This window comes from Oryctolagus cuniculus, chromosome 14 (assembly GCF_964237555.1).
Source record: "Oryctolagus cuniculus chromosome 14, mOryCun1.1, whole genome shotgun sequence".
Lineage (NCBI taxonomy): Eukaryota > Metazoa > Chordata > Mammalia > Lagomorpha > Leporidae > Oryctolagus > Oryctolagus cuniculus.
Window position 1 is genome coordinate 66431076 of NC_091445.1, and position 18038 is coordinate 66449113.

At 38.1% G+C, this 18038-nt stretch overlaps 1 pseudogene; it reads left to right on the forward strand.

Moving 5' to 3' along the window:
- Window positions 1-13300: 13300 nt before the first annotated feature.
- The window catches only part of LOC138845154 (nucleolar protein 56 pseudogene), a 51314-nt pseudogene continuing 46576 nt past the window's right edge, over window positions 13301-18038 (forward strand).

Below are 18038 nucleotides of genomic sequence, written 5' to 3' on the forward strand. Positions count from 1 at the left end.
TTTTTTAGAAAGCTTTTATTTAATAAATATAAATTTCATAGGTACAGCTTTTGGAGTATAGCAGTTCTTCCCCCCATACCTGCCCTTCCACCCCCACTACCATCCCATCTCCTAGTCCCTCTCTCCTCCCATTCTTCATTAAGATTCTGTTAGGAAAAGAGTTGCAGATTGGTGCTTCATCACATGGGGCACAAAATGTTAGGAAAAGAGGTGCAGAATAGAGAGGAGGCAGTGTACGAATTTACAGCCAGACCGAATTTATTCAGAGAGAAATCTGTAGAAGTGGGTGATCAACTGCTCGTGTACCCATGATGGAACATGTGGCAGAAGGCCCCGCCCCCAGGGGCCAGGCCTTTTTATATTTTAGGAGGGCTGGGGCTGGGGTGGGGGTAGGGGCAGCAGGTGGAGGGGAATTCCTGGAACTGGTTTTTCAGGTGTTCAGAGCAACTGGCCTTTGAGGTGGCTGTAAGGGTTGAGGTATGAAGGCAATAGGGTGTGAGACCCAACTGAGTCTCAAGGGCAAAGAATACATTCCAGTATTTGTTTATTTTGGGCAATAAGGGAAAATGGCTGAGGCTTATGTCATTGTTACATCAGATTGATTTTTAATTATCTTTATATACAGAAAATCAACTCTATACTAAGTAAAGATTTCAACAGTTACTATTTACTTCTTATTTGAAAAGAAAAGAAATGGCCTTAGTCTGAGTTATATATTTCCATGCATGAAGTGATAACTTTGTTGGAAACATGACCTATAATTTTGAAATATTAAGGTTGAAAATGCAATTATTATACCCCTTAGCTTTAAAAAGTTTGTGGTGTTCAGACACTTAACCTGCAAATGACTAAGGAAATAATAGGTATGCAAAAGATTTCTATGATAATTCAAAGAAGGCTTTTTTCCATATTATTGGCAAACAAGAGGTATAGTGGTAATGCAGAGGAAATACAGCCTCAACCTGAGACAAAGAAAGAAAAGCAGACCCCTCCTCCCAACACAGACCTTGAAAAGTGGCTGGTTACAGTTAACTAATAAAACAACTGCCCACGCTATGTTGTCTAGGGAGGGAAGAAGTCCTAAGTCCTGCTTCTGTAAACTCCAGTCATAAATCTGTCTTAATAAATCTGCCCCTGGGATCTCTTCTACAAACATACCAGGCACATCAACCATTGAGGTAGTCCTAAGTCATGTAGGCTGCAATTTAAACCCACCAATGATGCTGATGAACCTATAACTATTACAAGAAACTTGGGATTGTTGCTCAGTTCCCAGGGGTGATTCCAGCTGAGCCCACTGGCGTAATAAACTGCTTGATCCTCCACTGTGTCTGGTGCCTGTTTGGAGGGAGTTTTCCCACTGGAGGTTTCTATAGCAGTAATGTTGGTATATCCTAGAGACCCAGTAACCCTTAGAAAGTTGTCAAAATAAACAGTCTTTGGAAGTTTGGAATTTCTGAATGATTAATCAGTAATAACTGAAATTCTGTTAAACGAGTTCTGAATTTTTAGTGATTTTTCCCATTGAAAGGCTATTGTAATAGCCATTGCTAATGCAGAGAAAATAAATCTGATTTCATCTTAAAAGACCTGTTAGAATAATTGCTTAAGATTGCCTTCAAACTTAAGAATGTGTACCTTTAATTAAAATACATAAAGAGTCTTATTTTAGCACATGGAGAGTCATTATAGAATATTTTATTGAGAAAGATCTAGAAGATGTTATTTGTAGATGACATGATAGTATATGTAGCAAATTCAGAAGAATATACAGAGAAGTATAGGCATTAATAAATGAATTAGTAATATTACTGGATTCAAGTTTGTTACAAGAAAATATTTCTCTATACCATCAAAACCAATTAGAAAACTTAATTTGGAAAAATTTGAATATTTATATCTAATATGCTCTCTGAAAGGGTCACAACATATATTGAGACTGACTAGTATATATATTATACTAAAGTGAAACGGAACAAAATTGTACAATAGAAAAGAGAAAATTATGGAGGTTTAGAATGTGGAGCTGTATTCTAATTTTGATTGTGTATTAAGCAGCTATGAAGTTGTCAATAAATTGCTTTCCTACATTGTATTTTTATCTTTTATTTGTAAAATGTGTTTTTTAAACTTCTTAAAAAGCCATTGAGAATTCCTTTTAAAAGTATTCATTGTATCTTCAATATAGAAAATAGCTAAAACAAATATTCCTCAGGCACCATTTCACTGTGTGGTAGGGAGCGATCGCAGCAGAACTGAGAACTCTTTGAAGCACAGCTAGGAGACCACTCAAAGGTGCATACTTCACCACGCATGGCAGGAACTTTGCCGAGGCCAGAGTCAGAGCCAGAATATAGATGATCTGACTTGTAGTCTATTTTCTTTCTTCTGTAATATTTCATGATGTTAAAGAACGCAATTTGAGGATAAGAATGAAAGCAGAATGATGCGCTAAGACCAGTATTGCAGACACTACAGGGCTAACATAAGCAGTTTCAACCTTGAGTGTCTTAGAAGATAAATAAGAGAATAATTCTGTGATGACTGTACAAGCAAATGCGTCACTTAAGTATGTATACTTCTTTGTCTGGTTATCTTTGAGACCCTAAGATAAGATGCATTCTTTTCTGAGTTCAGGGTGTTTGGAACTGAAGGCAAATTCTAGGAGTCATAACCTAGAGAGATGCAGTCAGTAACTAATAGGATGAGCTTCTACAGGATTGTTGAGGACTATGAAGATGACAGAAAAGTGGGAAAGTTGTATGTCAGGACACAGGAGAAAACAGAGGGATGAAGTTGGTTGTGGCATGGATAAATTATTGAGCACAAATGTCTGTGATCCAAATACCAAAATTAACCTGGCATCAACTGAGAATCTAGCATCTTTTCCATGATGAATGTGAGTTATCCATACAGGTCCTCTTGGATGACTAAATGACATAGCCTATCATGATTCCTTTTCCAGAGCAGGGATTTGCAAACCACAAACCAGTGACGAAAATCTGGCCTGCTGTCTGTTTCTTGTAAATAATGTTCTCTTCGAATAAAGTCACACAGTTAGTCACAGCATATGGCTACTTTCACATTACAACACTAAAATGGAGTAGCTTTAATATATATTAAATATTTTAGGTCTTTTAAAGCTATTTAATATCTTGCTTTTTACAGAAAATGTTGCAACCCAAAGAGACATTTCTGGTCTAAGAAATACAACTACAGTGCCTGGCTGACTTTGGGAAGGAGTAGTCCTACATGGGACTGATGAGTAGGTGACTGTTCCAGAGCTAGGAAGCAAGTACTGTGTGCAATTGTGCTCAGGTCTGCTTCTGGGCATGTAAAGAATATAGGTGACATCAAAACAATACTTGGATGTATGCTGTTGAGAAACAAAGCGTGCTATGAACTCTACCATCTAGCTATTTCAAGAACTGCAGGATTCCTTAAAGCATTTGCTGGTGATAAGGAATGCCTTTACACACACAAAAAATGCTCTATGTTCTCAGAGCAAAACTTCTAGTGGCTGACCAGTAGAAAAGCCTGTAATTATAAAGTAATAGAAGAGTATAGGAGAAAATTAGAGCCAGGACATGAAAAGTTAAGATGGAGCAATTATGATTTTTCTGGAAGGAGAATATGTATTTTGCTACAAACCATTATTCCTTTAATGAAGACAGATTTACAGCCAAACGGTTTTTTCTGCCAAGAAACTGCCCCAGATATAAGATAATGAACAGAGGAGGCTGTTGACTGTCTGAAGGCTTCTTCACATGCTAAGTGTTCACATGCCAATTGATCATTACAGTAAAACTATAATTTCTTGTTAGAGCCAAGGCTACTGACCCAGTCTATTTCACAAGCCCTTTAGAGAATACTGAATATACTGTTGTCAGTCAATATGTGAGTAGATTCAGAGGAATGGCAAACTGAACTCTTTCACCTGGGGAATCATTGATCAAAACTATCACATATGGAAGCAATGGAAGTTGGTTTGGACCGCAGGCTACCATGCTGCTTTTCTCTTTTCCTTTTCTAGTAAATGTATTAAAATGATTCTCTAAATTGATTTTTAAATGTACTACTATCAACTCCTCACTCACTTCATTCTTTGCAGTCTGGGTGACATAGCAACCAGTCCACATGACATACTCTCTCAGAGATCACCACTAACCCCCATGTTGCCTGAATGACCTTTTTTGTATCAGCTATTGTCATCTTAGGCATGGGCCATGATTTTCTCTGGACATGCAAGGTACTCCCTGAGTGTAATACAATGCTTGTGTTTTTCTGAACAATTTGCTTCTCTCTATGATTATCTTTTAAACATCTCTGGGATCCTATAATTAGTATCTTTGCTTTCATTAGAGAGCTTATCCACCCTTATGGGTTTCTCCATCACCTTTATGTTGATTGCTTCCTAGACCACCTGTCTCAATATTCTAATGTTCACTGATAATATCCTGGTAGAACACAGTATCACAGTTATCACATCTCTCTTCTATTTCTCCTACCCATCTAGATACTAAATCTTATGGCTATTATCTCTGAAGTGTCTATTTTCTATGCACTCCTCTCCATCTCACCAACATGTCTGTGGCTATTGTTCCATTTCTGGTTTTTAAGAACTCAACTCTTGAAGATCACATCATCCACTTCATTGTTCTCTGAGCCTGAGGCCCCTCCTACAATTCCTCCTACACTACTTTGCCTGATTATTCATTTTAGAGCTTCCCTTTCAGTGGCACAACTCTCTTCAAAATCTCAGTGCTGTTGTTTTAAGAAAATTACCAAATTAGGAACAGTCTATGTATTTGATACCCTGAACTGATTTGATCCTATACTTTCTCTTTATTTTAGATTTATCTGTCTACCCAGAAGACAGAGTGACAGAGAAGGACACACACACACACACACACACACACACACACACAGAGATCATTTGATCTTCCATCTTTTGGTTCATTCCCCAAGTGGCCGCAACAGCCAGTTTATGGGTCAGGCCAAAGTCAGGAGCCAGAAACTCTATTCTGGGATCTACATTAGTGGCAGGGTCCCAAGTACTCAAACCGTCATCTCCTTCAATCTTCCACTGCCTTCTCAGGCACATTAGTAGGAACCTGGATTGGAAAATAGGTGCCCTGGTATGGAATGCTGACACTACAAGCAAGGGGCTGTTAACCCCGTGCACCACAACGCTGAAACCCCACATTTCTTCTTTCGAATTTTTTCCCTTTGTGGTTCATACTCTACTCTCACCCAAATCAGGAAATGTGCTAGTCCTAAAATGGGATACAGTTTCTTTTGCCATTCTATTTCCTTCTTGAAACTTTTCTTTCTTTAATCCCAAGTTTTAAAATGTTAGTGTATCGTATATCACTTATTCAAGGGTCATTCCACATTTATTTCCTCCTAAATATTTTCTATACAGTATAACCACTTTCAGACTCAAATTCATATATTATATTACTCCTCTGTTAAACTTACATAGCTCTTTTTTACATCTCATATGAAACTCACCTAATATTGTTAGGTATTAGGATGTTTACAAACTATATTACAAGCTTATTCTTTCTCACTCTACCTAGTAGATTCAAAGTTCTGTGATAACCAGGCCTGAATAATATTCATATTTATACTTGATTAAATATAGAAGCTAACAAATATTGACTAGTGTACACATAAAGAATTTGTGAGATTAATAATATGCCTGCTATTTATCCAACACAAATTGCTGAGTTTTACATTCTGACCATCTGAGTATATAAGTGCCCTTGACTAAATTCCACAATGTTGATTTTCATGTTTGGCAAAAGAGACAGCAATTTTTCCTGCAGGATAGTGCTCCAAGAATTGTTTTTATTTTCATGTTTACTGAATTGTTGAACAATATATCATGATAGTAGATTGAATAAACTTTTGTTGATTTTTTGGAATGAGAAGAAAATAATTATATTTCCGATCTTAATCTAAAATGGGTCTAACACAGAGTAATAGAAATCTAGTTTGAGATAGAAGTCAAACCTTTCTTCTTGACTTCCAATTATCTCCTGGATCTTGAATATGGTTACCAAGGCAATTTCCCCAAATCCCTACTATGATGAAGATAGTAATCTAACGTTTGGGTAGCATTTCATGGCTTGCAAAGTACTTTTCAACATGATATAGGAGCAAGGATATCTTGATAAGTAAGTTTGGTTAGTTCTTTCATGAAATTCAGTTCAAAAGCAACAAAAGTTGGCTAGAGAAGAAATTGAAAGCAAGAAGTACCAGAACATTGTAAGACACTGATCACAGAAATCAAAACCTCCCTTGGGCATGCAGTCAACTTATTCTTTTTTCACATCCACTATAATCGCCACCATTATCATTATCCAGAGACTTTTATTCACTCATTTTGCAAAAACCTTACTTTAAGGCACTATTATAGGCACTTTACTAAATGAGGTAACAAAAAACTGTCATGCTTTAAAGTCTATTGGGGTGAAGAGAAATAAACAAATGCTGTTTCTTAGAAGTAAGTATTCCATTTTTATTAAAATATTTGTGTCCTCTAAAATGCAAGTAATTCTCTCTATTGTTGTTTTATGCTGACCCTATGTGAAAATACATCCAGTCTATCTCAGAAAAATCTCATCTTACCATACCTGCTGGGTTGGCTCCAGGTCTCAGGATTTTGGCTCTTGAACAAGGCTAAGAGGCCAGGCTTGAGGGTTGGTTAATTGGATTTCTTGTGCCAAGATTGGAGAGTGGGACTCAGAGACTATTCAAACATAATTTGACACTCACTAAAGCCACATGCAGAGGGAAGCAGAGAATGCCTTCGTGCAGGAGGAATGAGATGGGGAACTTGAAAAAAATATGAGACCATGTGGCCCCTGAGAATGAAAATGCTCTGCCTCAGAGGCCCAGCTGTATTTCCTTCCCTTGTATTCCGTAAGGTACACATTTTCCTCTCAGAAATTTATCTTTGCTTGCTCATGATATTTTGAATACATTTTTATCACAAACAAGTGATCCCAAATGAAGATATATTTTATAGTTTTCAAACAATTGCAAACAATTTCAAAGAAGATATTCAAGAGCTTTCAAATTTGTGGCATGGCACCCCTGTGCACTTTATGCAAATCACATATCCCAACTGTGTCAGCCCTGAATTCTGTGCACAATTATGTTAAAGGTGCACTTGATCAGCTGCCTCTTAGTTACACACAACTACCAACAATGAAAGAAAGTAATGAACATTTTAAACATTTACTAAAAATGTTCTACTCCACCTCATGGAAAGAGGAAGCTAGAAACTGTGCTCTAAATTGGGACAGCTTCCTTGCGCTAGGTGTCATTAGGAACAGCCTAGAGGATGGAAGAGAGGAGGTGAGAAAAAAGGCCATGCTAAGTTCAGGTATGGTTTTTGAGAGAGATTTGGGTGGTGGGTGTGAGTAGGTAATAAATGAGGCAATAAAGCAGGGAAAGGAGTTGTGAGGTCCTTGAAATAGCTCTGATGAAATGCTTGGAGGGGAAATTTTTATTCTGAATTCTGACATTGTGGAAAATTCCTGAATGTCAGTGATAGCAGTGACATGTTCCCCTGGGGAGGGGACAATACCTGAAGCAAGGGAAGTGAGAAGTAAATCCAGGTCAGAGATCAGTAGAGTCTTGGCTGGGTTTGTGGCTGCCAGGCAAAGCAGGAAAGGCTGTGTTGGGGCATGTAAACAACTGCAAATGTTAGAGCACTCTAAGGGGGAGAGGCAGTGAGAGCTAGAACATAACCTCTCTCTGAAACATAGATAACAAAAATAATGATCATTTTTTTCCAAATTCTTCAAGGAGGGAGATTGTCTCAGTTAAATGCTCGGAGGCCTGACAACTCCACCAGGAGCATTTGTCCAGTATATTTAATCTGGCACTGCAGTAGAGCAGTTCCCAGTCATCCTCCATAGTACCAGAACTGGCCAAAGAGAGAAAACTATCATTATGTTCTTAAAGCTGTACAACGAATACATGAGATCGGTTCCTTTATATAAATAAATTAATTTTTAAAAGAGGAAAAAAGAACAGAATAAATTGAAAAGTGTTTGAGGAGGTCACTTTTTTTTAAATAACCAAGCTAATGGCTAGTTGTACTTTTAAAATAAATAAGGATGGAACAGTTTTATAGTAATAAAAACCTCATCTTTTGTTGACATGGAAAACTGTGATATAAACACAGAGAGTTTCCTAATTACTTTTTAAAAAACAAACAAAACCTGCAAAGCTTTAGCTGTTTATTTAGTCATATTTATTCTCTTTTTGACCTGATGGAAAGCTACTTCTCCTTACCAATTTATCAAAATATTCCAAGAAAGTAGAAAAAGAACTCAAGTTATAAAGGAGCTTCAAGAAGTTTATGAAATTAGAATTTAAAAGATTAGTTCAGGGCAAGCATCTTAGAAGTTAAGATGCCATTTAAAAAAAAATTTATTTATTTGAAAGCCAAAGTGACATGTGCGCGCGCTTGCGCGCACACACACACACACACACACAAAGGGTGTGGGGAGAGGGAGAGAGTGGAAGCTTCCATCTGCTGCTTCATTCCCCAAGTGAATGCAACCACTATAGCTAGATCAGGCTGAAGCCAGCAGCCAAGAATTCCTTCCAGGTTTCCCACGTAGGTGGCAGGAGCCAGAGCACTTGGGCCAACTTCTGGCTTCCCAGACACACTAGCAGAGAACTGGATCTGAAGTGGAGCAGCCAGGACTCAAATAGTGCTCCAATTTGGGATGGCAGCATCACTTGCAGCTGCTGAAGCCACTGTGCCACAATGCTGGCCCCGGACACTGGTGGAGATGGACTGAGCTCCACAACAGAGTGTCCGGCTCCTGACTCCTTTTTCCCCCTAATGCAGGACCTGGGAAGCAGTAGTGATGGCTCAAGTAATTGGGTTGCTGCTACCCGCATTGGAAACCTAGGTTGAGTTCCTGGCTTTGGCTGGCTGCAGTCTTGACCATTGTAAGCATTTCTGTCTCTACCTATCAACCAATAAATCTATGATTAACTTTAAAAAGGTAAGCTCTTTTTGGTACAAAAAATTTAAAATCCACACTTATCTTTTTTCAAAATACATATTGGTCCTATGTAGTTTTCAACCCACCTTCAAATTAGAAGTATTTTGAAAGTGTATTTCTCAGATTCATCTTGAATCTGGAATATAATTGAGGCTAAAACAAGATAACTCACATGCATACTTATGCTAAGTAAAACTAATATTAAATATACACAAAATATATATTAACAAATATAAGTTTTGCAGAAATAATAGGGTGTTATAAGAAAATATAAGGGATATGCAATTAGATTTGGAGGTTGAAAGAATGGAAATAAATGAGCTCTAAGACCTATTGGGCAACAAAAAAGCTAATCAGAGTGTAGAGACTGGTAAAGAGTGGGAGCTATAGAAGTATTTTCTTCCTGCAATGAAGAACATTGAAATCCTCAGTGTGACAGCCCCCATTTTTATGCAGGTTACGTTTTAGTGCCCTAAATAAGCAATTAGCCAAATGCAACAAACAAATGTTAGAAGAGAAATTACAGAACTGTTCTCTCTCCCTTGGAACTTGTTTGACTTTGTTTCTTAACATCTTTGAGTATTCCCTGGCCACCCCAGACACGTTGATATGCATATTTTCCTTCAGAAGACTTAAAATGTTTTGTGTCTAATCCGACATAAAACCTTTGTATAAACTAGATTTTACAAAGAGCAAGGATCTAATACGTGTTCTTGGCAGTTTAATTTTAATATTCATTAAAGTATTTCCTGTATTTTATTAAATTCATCTATTTAGCTAGGTTAAAAGAGTAGAAACTCAAGACTTAAAGCAGCAAAGCTGAATCACTATTTCATCTTCTCTCCTCCCCTCCAATCTTCTCTCCGAAACCCCTCACCTTCAAGACCTGGATTTTGTTTTCTTTCTATCTCCTTATGTCTTAGTACTTGCTGCCATGTAACTGAATTTATCTTGAGCTTTTAGGCTATAGTTTTTATGGAGACTCCACAACACACTGATATAATCTTTACTTCATGCATTCACAACAAGGATGATATCTCCCTCAAAAGGCAGAAAATTGTTTGACAGGGGAAGATGATAAAAAAAATTCTTAAATGTGACAATGGAAAGGCCCTGTAAAGCTCAGCCCTACATGGTGCAATCTTATTCCTTAAAATGTAGTTTATTTTGTTAAATTTTCTCTTATAGCACAGAAGCAACATTGGCATCAAGTTCATGGAAAGTTCACAAAATTAATATGAGATCAGCACTACACAATAATGATGAACAAAGAAATATAGATACACTAATTAAATCTAACTTGATCATTGCACATAATGTACATCACAATATATCCCATAAATATGTATAACTATGTCAATTGAAAATAGAAGCAACCACATAAACAATAAAGTACTTGGCATAAGAAAAAATTACAGAAAATGGATGCCTTTCTATTTTTAATTGATTGCCCCATCTCAAAGGCTTACTGACTGCAACTGCCTACCTTGTGGATGTTGTTTATGTTTGATTATCAAAGTTTTTTCCCCCCTTGTTTTATTTTTTACTAAATTTTATTTATCTGAGATGCAGAAAGAGTGAGGCAGAGAAGGAAACAGCTTCCATCCACTGTCTACTCCCCAAATGCCTCTAATGGCCAAGGCTAGACCAGGCCAAAGCCAGGATCCCAGAACCCAAATCCTGGTTACCTGCATGGATATCAAGAATTCAGTTACTTGAGCCATTACCATCACTTTCCAGTGTTTGCATTAGCAAGAAGCTATTGCAGGAACCAAACCAGGAAATCAAACCCAGATACTATGCTATAAGATGTGAGTGCCTTTATCTTAGGCTAGATACCTGCTCCAATACTCAGTGTTTTTTTTGTGTGGCATTAGCTTTGTGAATTAAGTGGAAATAATTACTTGATAATTATTCAATAAATTTTCAGAATAGTTAATCTAGTCTATCAAATCATTCAACCCTTAGAGCTAGTGTTTTGGTATAGTCAGTTAAGCTACAGCCTGCAACACTGATATCTCATATAGGCAAAAGTTCATGTCCCAGTTGTTCTACTTCTGATCCAGCTCCTTTCTGATATGCCTGGGAAAGCAGGAGAAGATGGTCCAAGTATTTGGGCTGCTGCACCCACATGGAAGACCCAGATGAAGCTCCTGGCTCCTGACTTTGGCTAGGGCCAGCCCTGGCCATTGTGATCATTGTGGGGGTAAACCAGCGGATGGAAGATTGCTCTCTCTGTATTTTCCTCTTCCTCTGTAGCTCTGACTTTTCAATAAATAAATAAGTAATTCAACCCATCATTATGTCAAGTGCTGAAAAGAAAACAGTGTCAACAATATCCATATGAGTAGCTAGCATCTAGTTGCTTTTCATATCAAACACAGATGCTCACTAAAAATTTTATTAAATGTAACATTTAAATTATATTACTTTTGCTCAAAATGAAATATTTTCTAAAGCTATCCCTGTGTATTTATGTTTCTAATTTGAGCCTGAGTCTATATAATTATATATAAATATCACATAAATATATACAAATATAGTATAAATATAAATGTATATACTATAAATATATACAAATATTATATTTATACTATATTTGTATACATTTATGTAATATATAATTATATAGTTATAATTTATATAAGTAAATACATAACATTAATATCTGCTCTACAATAATCATAGTTACAAAATTACATAGGTTTAAAATTTTTCAAGTACAGCTTAAAACCTTAAAATCTTCAGCCATTCTGAACCCTGCACTAAAGAAAAAGCTAAGTTTTATATTGGTTTCTTTTTATGTATGAAGCATGCGTAAGGGGTCTTCAAAAAGTTCATGGGAGGCTGGCTCCGGGGCTCACTTGGCTAATCCTCCGCCTGTGGCGCCGGCACCCTGGGTTCTAGTCCCAGTTGTAGTGCCAGATTCTGTCCCAGTTGCTCCTCTTCCAGTCCAGCTCTCTGCTGTGGCCTGGGAAGGCAGTAGAGGATGGCCCAAGTCCTTGGGCCTTATACCCGCATGGGAGACCAGGAGGAAGCACCTGGCTCCTGGCTTCGGATCGGCGCAGCTCGCCGGCCCTGGCAGCCATTTTGGGGGGTGATCCAATGGAAGGAAGACCTTTCTCTCTCTCTCTCTCTCTCTCTCTCTCTCTCTAACTGCCTGTCAAAAAAAACTTCATGAGAAATATAGATTACATAAAAGACTATGCATGGATCTCCATTTTTGGTGACAAAATAAACTTATCTCAATTATGTTTTCTTGAACTTACGTTCACAAATGTACAAAATACCTTGAGTTTAAGAATTTCATGGGAGGATGGAGTGATTAGGTGAAAAAGGGACCAAAAGGCTTCTTTGGGCCAATAATGAAAAAGTGGTTGAGAATTTGATTTAAGCTAGAGGATAATTGATTATGAGTTTCCGCATGTGCATTTTCTTATGCCGTTCATTCTCAGGTAACATCTGACTTTCGAGTGTGCAGTTCCAGGTCAGGGTAGATGGAGAATAGTCACCTGAGTGTGACAAACCGATGCTTCCAGTGCTCTGCCTTATGGGATTCTACACGTGAAAATAGACTGTGTTTTGATTTCGTACTCACTGCTGTGTGCCATTTACCTTACAGCTTCTTCAGCTCTAAGAAGTCAGGTTCTATGCCTTCATCTGCTTTCTCTGAGATTGTCTACCATCTCCTTGTCCTTTGGGTTTATAATGTTATTTTTTTATTTTTTAAAGATTTATTTATTTGAAAGACAATGTTACAGAGAGGCAGAGGCAAGGAGGGAGGGAAGGAAGGAGGTGTCTCCCATGGGCTGGTTCACTCCCTAGATGGCTACAATGGCCAGAGCGGAGCTGATCTGAAGCCAGGAGCCAGGAGCCATTTCCTGGTCTCTCACATAGGTGCAGGGGCCCAAGAACTTGGGCCAGCCTCTACTGCTTTCCCAGGCCATAGCAGAGAGCTGGATCAGAAGTGGAGCAGCTGGGTCTTGAACAGGTGCCCATATGGGATGCCGGCACTGCAGGCAGAGGCTTTACCCTCTACAACACAGCGCCAGCCCCTATAACGTTGAGGAGATGAACTTGGCAGGTGAAGTTCTCAAGTTCACATGCCTTTTGCCCTTGGCCTCTTATCTCTGTATTCCCATAGCTCTGTCTCTGTATGGTAACTGGTGTCATGGTAACTGACAGGTCCACCTGCTTGACTAGCTGTAGTGATTTGGCTCTGGGCCACTTTTGTATGAAAACGCATGTAAGCAACTAGGGTCATGGCTAGGACAGGCTGCTCATCGACGTGTGGCTGTATGTGGCTATGTGTCAACGTATGTAGATGTCTCTGTGTGTGTCTGACCACCATCGTGGACACAAAGATAGATATCTCCTGTGGCTATTCCTTGTGCATTTCTCTCCACCACTGTGAGTAAAGGAGATACAAACCCATAAATGACTCAAAGTTGTTCTCTCACCTGTTGGAATCTCCTTCTGCTTATCCTGGGGCCCAAGCCCTGGGCATACAAACATTTTCTTTTTTAAATTTGTATTTATTTTTATTTGAAAGATAGAGAGACATAGAGACAGGCAGAGAGAAAGATCCTCCATCCACCAACTCATTCTCCAAAAGCTCACAACAACCAAGCCTGGGCCAGGCCCAAACCAGGACCTAGAACAACATCTGGGTTTCCCATGCAGGTGGCTGGAACCTAAACACTGCTACCTTCCTGGGTGCACATTAGTAGGAAGTCTAATCAGAAGTGGAATAGTCAGGACTCGAACCACTCACTCTGATAAGGGGCAAGGGCATCCCAAGCGGTGATCTAACTGCTAAGTCAAACATCTACCCCCCGTTTTTCTTTCTTCTTATTGTAAGGGGTAATTGATGAAATAAACCCATATGCCCCACCACTATGTTTCATAGAAATTCAAGTAGCTTTTAAAATTGGAATAAATTTAACCTCTTAATCACATTCATTTAACCTAATAGATTCCTTTCCCTCCTACCATTTTATGAACACTAAACATTAATGTGTTTGAATTCTTTTGAATTCTTATTGTAAATTAAGCCTTCCAATCTGTTTTGATCACAGGACTAAAAAGTGCAATTTCTATTACTTTGAGGGAAAGATTTGCATTCAGCCTGGTACTGAACTTGCCTCAGGCTCTACCATAATAAATAAATGTTTTGGTTTCTATGGTTTCTCCTATAAGTGACGTTTAGAGATTAAAAGGTATCATTACCACACTGGGCACCAGGGAGATATATTATCAGAAGAAGCTGGAAAGCAGGAGAGCCTGATTATTTAGAGTCACAAAACTGATTTCATTATTCTACAGGGGAGGGTCGAGTAAATTTTTGCTTGAATAAAAATATTTTTTTCTGTTCATTCTCCTGGAGTGATTTAAGAGAAAACCAGTAACAGGCTGGGTAGTAGGCAATCCTGGGGGCAAGCTCACCAAGCAAAACTCCCAAGATGGCATGGACATGGTACCTTCATCATCCTACCCCATGATAAGGGAGCTTTTAAAATGCTTTAACTTAACATTATGGGATTTGATTGGCCTTATTCTGTAATTGTATTGGTGCAATCCTTTCTAATTTGAAATTGAAAGTGGAAGAGAAACAGTTTATTGTGATAAAAACAGTATTGCTTTAGTCTTAGAGGTAGAGAAGACAACAAAGATAGGCCTCTTTGCAGGGATTTCTTTTTTTTAAGTTATATATTTATTTATTTGAAATTTGAGTGGCACAGTGGGAGAGTGAGAGTGAGAGAGAGAGAGAGCTTTCATCCTTTGTTTTACTCCCCAGAAGGCTGCAGCAGCTGGGCTGGCCAGGCTGAAGCCGGGAGCACAGAACTCCATCTGGGTTTCTCCCTGGGAGAGGAGGTACTTGGGCATCCTCTGTTGCCTTGCCAGGCATGTTCGCAGGTGCTAGATGGGAAGCAGGGCAGTCAGGACACGAACTAGAGCTGTAGCAAGGGAATCCAGTGTGGCAGGAGGCAGCCTTACTGGCTGCACCACACCGCTGGCCCCTCATTGCAGGAATTACACAGCTTGTTTACATAGTTTGGTAATCTAAGTATGGTTATCAAATTTAGAAAAGGTAGCAACCAACACAGTACATTTACTTAATGTACCATTCATATTGTTCATGTTTCAACATTGTGAATAATTTCCAAAATAGACTTTTTTGTTTTTTTTCTCTACTGCATGTGATCAAGCCCAAGAACACATTTCATTTAATTACTGTTTCTATCTCCTTTGATATATGGAACAATTCCTAAACATTTATTGCCATTCAAGGTCTTGAAAGTACTGTGGAATAAAGGCCAATTTTGTTTTTTTTTTTGTTGTTGTTGTTGTTGTTGTTGTTTTACAGGTATAAACTTCATACATTTAATAATTACAACTTTAGGAACATGGTGATTCTTCCCACAATGCCTACCCTAAAACTTACACTCCCACCCTTCTTCCTCCTCCTTCTCTTTTCCCACTCTTATTTTTTAACTGATATCTATCTTCAGTTAACTTCATACATATATGATTAACACTATGTTAAGTAAAGAGTTCAACAAATAATATAAAAATATGGAAAAAAAATTGCTCCTCCACAGCAAAGACAGGGCCGTTCAGAGTTAATGTTTCTCAGTGTCAATTTCACTACCACAGGTTGCTGTATGCCAACAAATTGAGAAACCTAGAAGAAATTGATAGATTCCTGTACACATACAAACTACCTAAATTGAGCAATGAAGACATAGAAAACCTAAACAGACACATAACCCAGAAAGAAATTGAATCAGTGATACAGACCCTCCCAACAAAGAAAAGCCCAGGACCAGATTGCTTCACTGATGAATTCTACAAGACATTTAAAGAAGAGCTAACTCAAATTCTTCTCAAGTTCTTCAAAATAATTGAAAGAGAAGGAATCCTCCCAAACTCATTCTTTGAGGTCAGAATCACCTTAATTCCTAAACCTGAAAAAGATACAACAGAGAAAAAGAACTGTAGACCAAACCCTGAAGAATATAGATGCAAAAATCCCCAACAAAATATTGGCAATACTAGCCAATCCAATCCAATCCAATCCAACAACACATCAGAAAGATCACTCACCCAGACTAAGTGGGATTTATCCCTGGTATGCAGCGATGATTCAACACTCACAAATCAACGTGATACATCATATTATATACTGAAAAAAATCATATGATTATCTCAATAGCTGTAGAGAAAGCGTTTTATAGAATACAACACCCTTTCATGATGAAAATCTTAAGCAAATTGGATATAGAAGGAACATTCCTCAACACAATCAAAGCAATTTATTATAAACCCATAGCCAGCATCTTAGGAATGGGGAAAAGTTGGAAGTATTCCCACTAAGATCCATAACATGACAGTTATGCCCACTCTCACATTTGCTGTTCAACATAGTCCTGGAAGTTTTAGCCAGAGTCATTAGGCAAGAAAAAGAAATTAAAGGGATGCAAATTGGGAAGGAGGAAGTCAGATTATCCCTATTTGCAGATAGCATGATTTTACATACAAGATCCAAAAGACTGCACTAAGAGACTGTTGGAACTCAAATAGTTCATAAAGTGGCAGGATATAAAATTAACACATAAAAATCAATGGCCTTTGTATACATAGACAATGCCATGGCTGAGGAAGAACTTCTAACATCAATCCCATTCACAATAGCTCCCCAAAATTTAAATACCTTAGAATAAATTTAATCAAAGATGTCAAAAATCTGATGAAAATTATAAGACATTAAAGAAAGAAATAGAAGACACAAAAACATGGATAAATCTTCCACGTTTATGGATTGGAAGCATCAATATCATCAGAATGTTGTTTCTGTTACTGATTTTCAGGCTTTTTATTATCACTTTATTCAGAAAATATATTTGATTTTAATATTTTTGAAAGAGTTAAGACTTATTGTGTCCTGACACATGACTTAACGATTGAATGTTTTGTGTGTCCTTAAGAAGGATATATTATTGTTGTTGTTTGGAGTGCTTTGTCAGGTCTATCTGGTCTGTAGTGTGTTGTTCAAATATTCTGTTTCCATATTGGTTTTCTACTCATTGTTCAAAGTGAGGTTTAAAGTCCACTATTGAAGCCTGACTTGTTCCTTCATTTGTCTTTTCTTCAAGCTGGGATACATTTTATTCTGAAGGACTCTCCAGGATGCACAATTTATCTGTAGACCTAGTAAAAGGGATGGCTAACATTTTTCTGTAATAATAGCATAGCCAAAATGAGAGCTTAAATTATGATTCCACAGCTAGATTATTTTGCCATGGCACAGTAAACAGGCAAAACCTCATTTTTTAAACCAAACAAAGGAAGAGAGTTTTGCTAATAACTTAGAATTTTATAGATAAGGTGGTCATCATTTTTCCATAGCTTTCCTCATGGGCATTGTGTACCTCAAAGGAAATAAACTACTATCAGTACATGCCTGTGACTACAGATTGCTTGTTTAGGCCACCAAAGATTAGGAACAGAGCACCACCTTGACCTGCATCATCTTAAAAGCTTTCCTCTGGTCTGTTTAACAAAAATCAGGAGGAAGAGGAAGCTAGGCAGCAGAAGCAATGTAAAGCTGGTGGCAGACTAACTAATGGCTGCTTGACACAGTGATCTGTCATTCAGGAGATCCAATAGGCCAGTCCACTGCATTGGTTTTCAATGTTGAAAGCTGGGGCTTCAGCAAAAGTCAGCTTATGAAGAGCCCTAGCACTATGCTAGCCAAGAGTTGAGTCATTGGAAATAGAGCTTCCTTGAAATCAAAAGGCTCCAAGTCAGAGCCACAGACCTTGTTCCACTCTAAGCTGAAAAGCCCCTCACTTGGCCCAACTTCCAATGTAACTGCTGCTATAAAGGGGATGGCCAATAGGGTCAACAACATTGCAGGCAGAACAGTATATTAACTAATGCCATCTACTTTCTTTTAAGCCAGCTCTCCTCCCAGGCCAGCTGAGTGATGGAATTCAA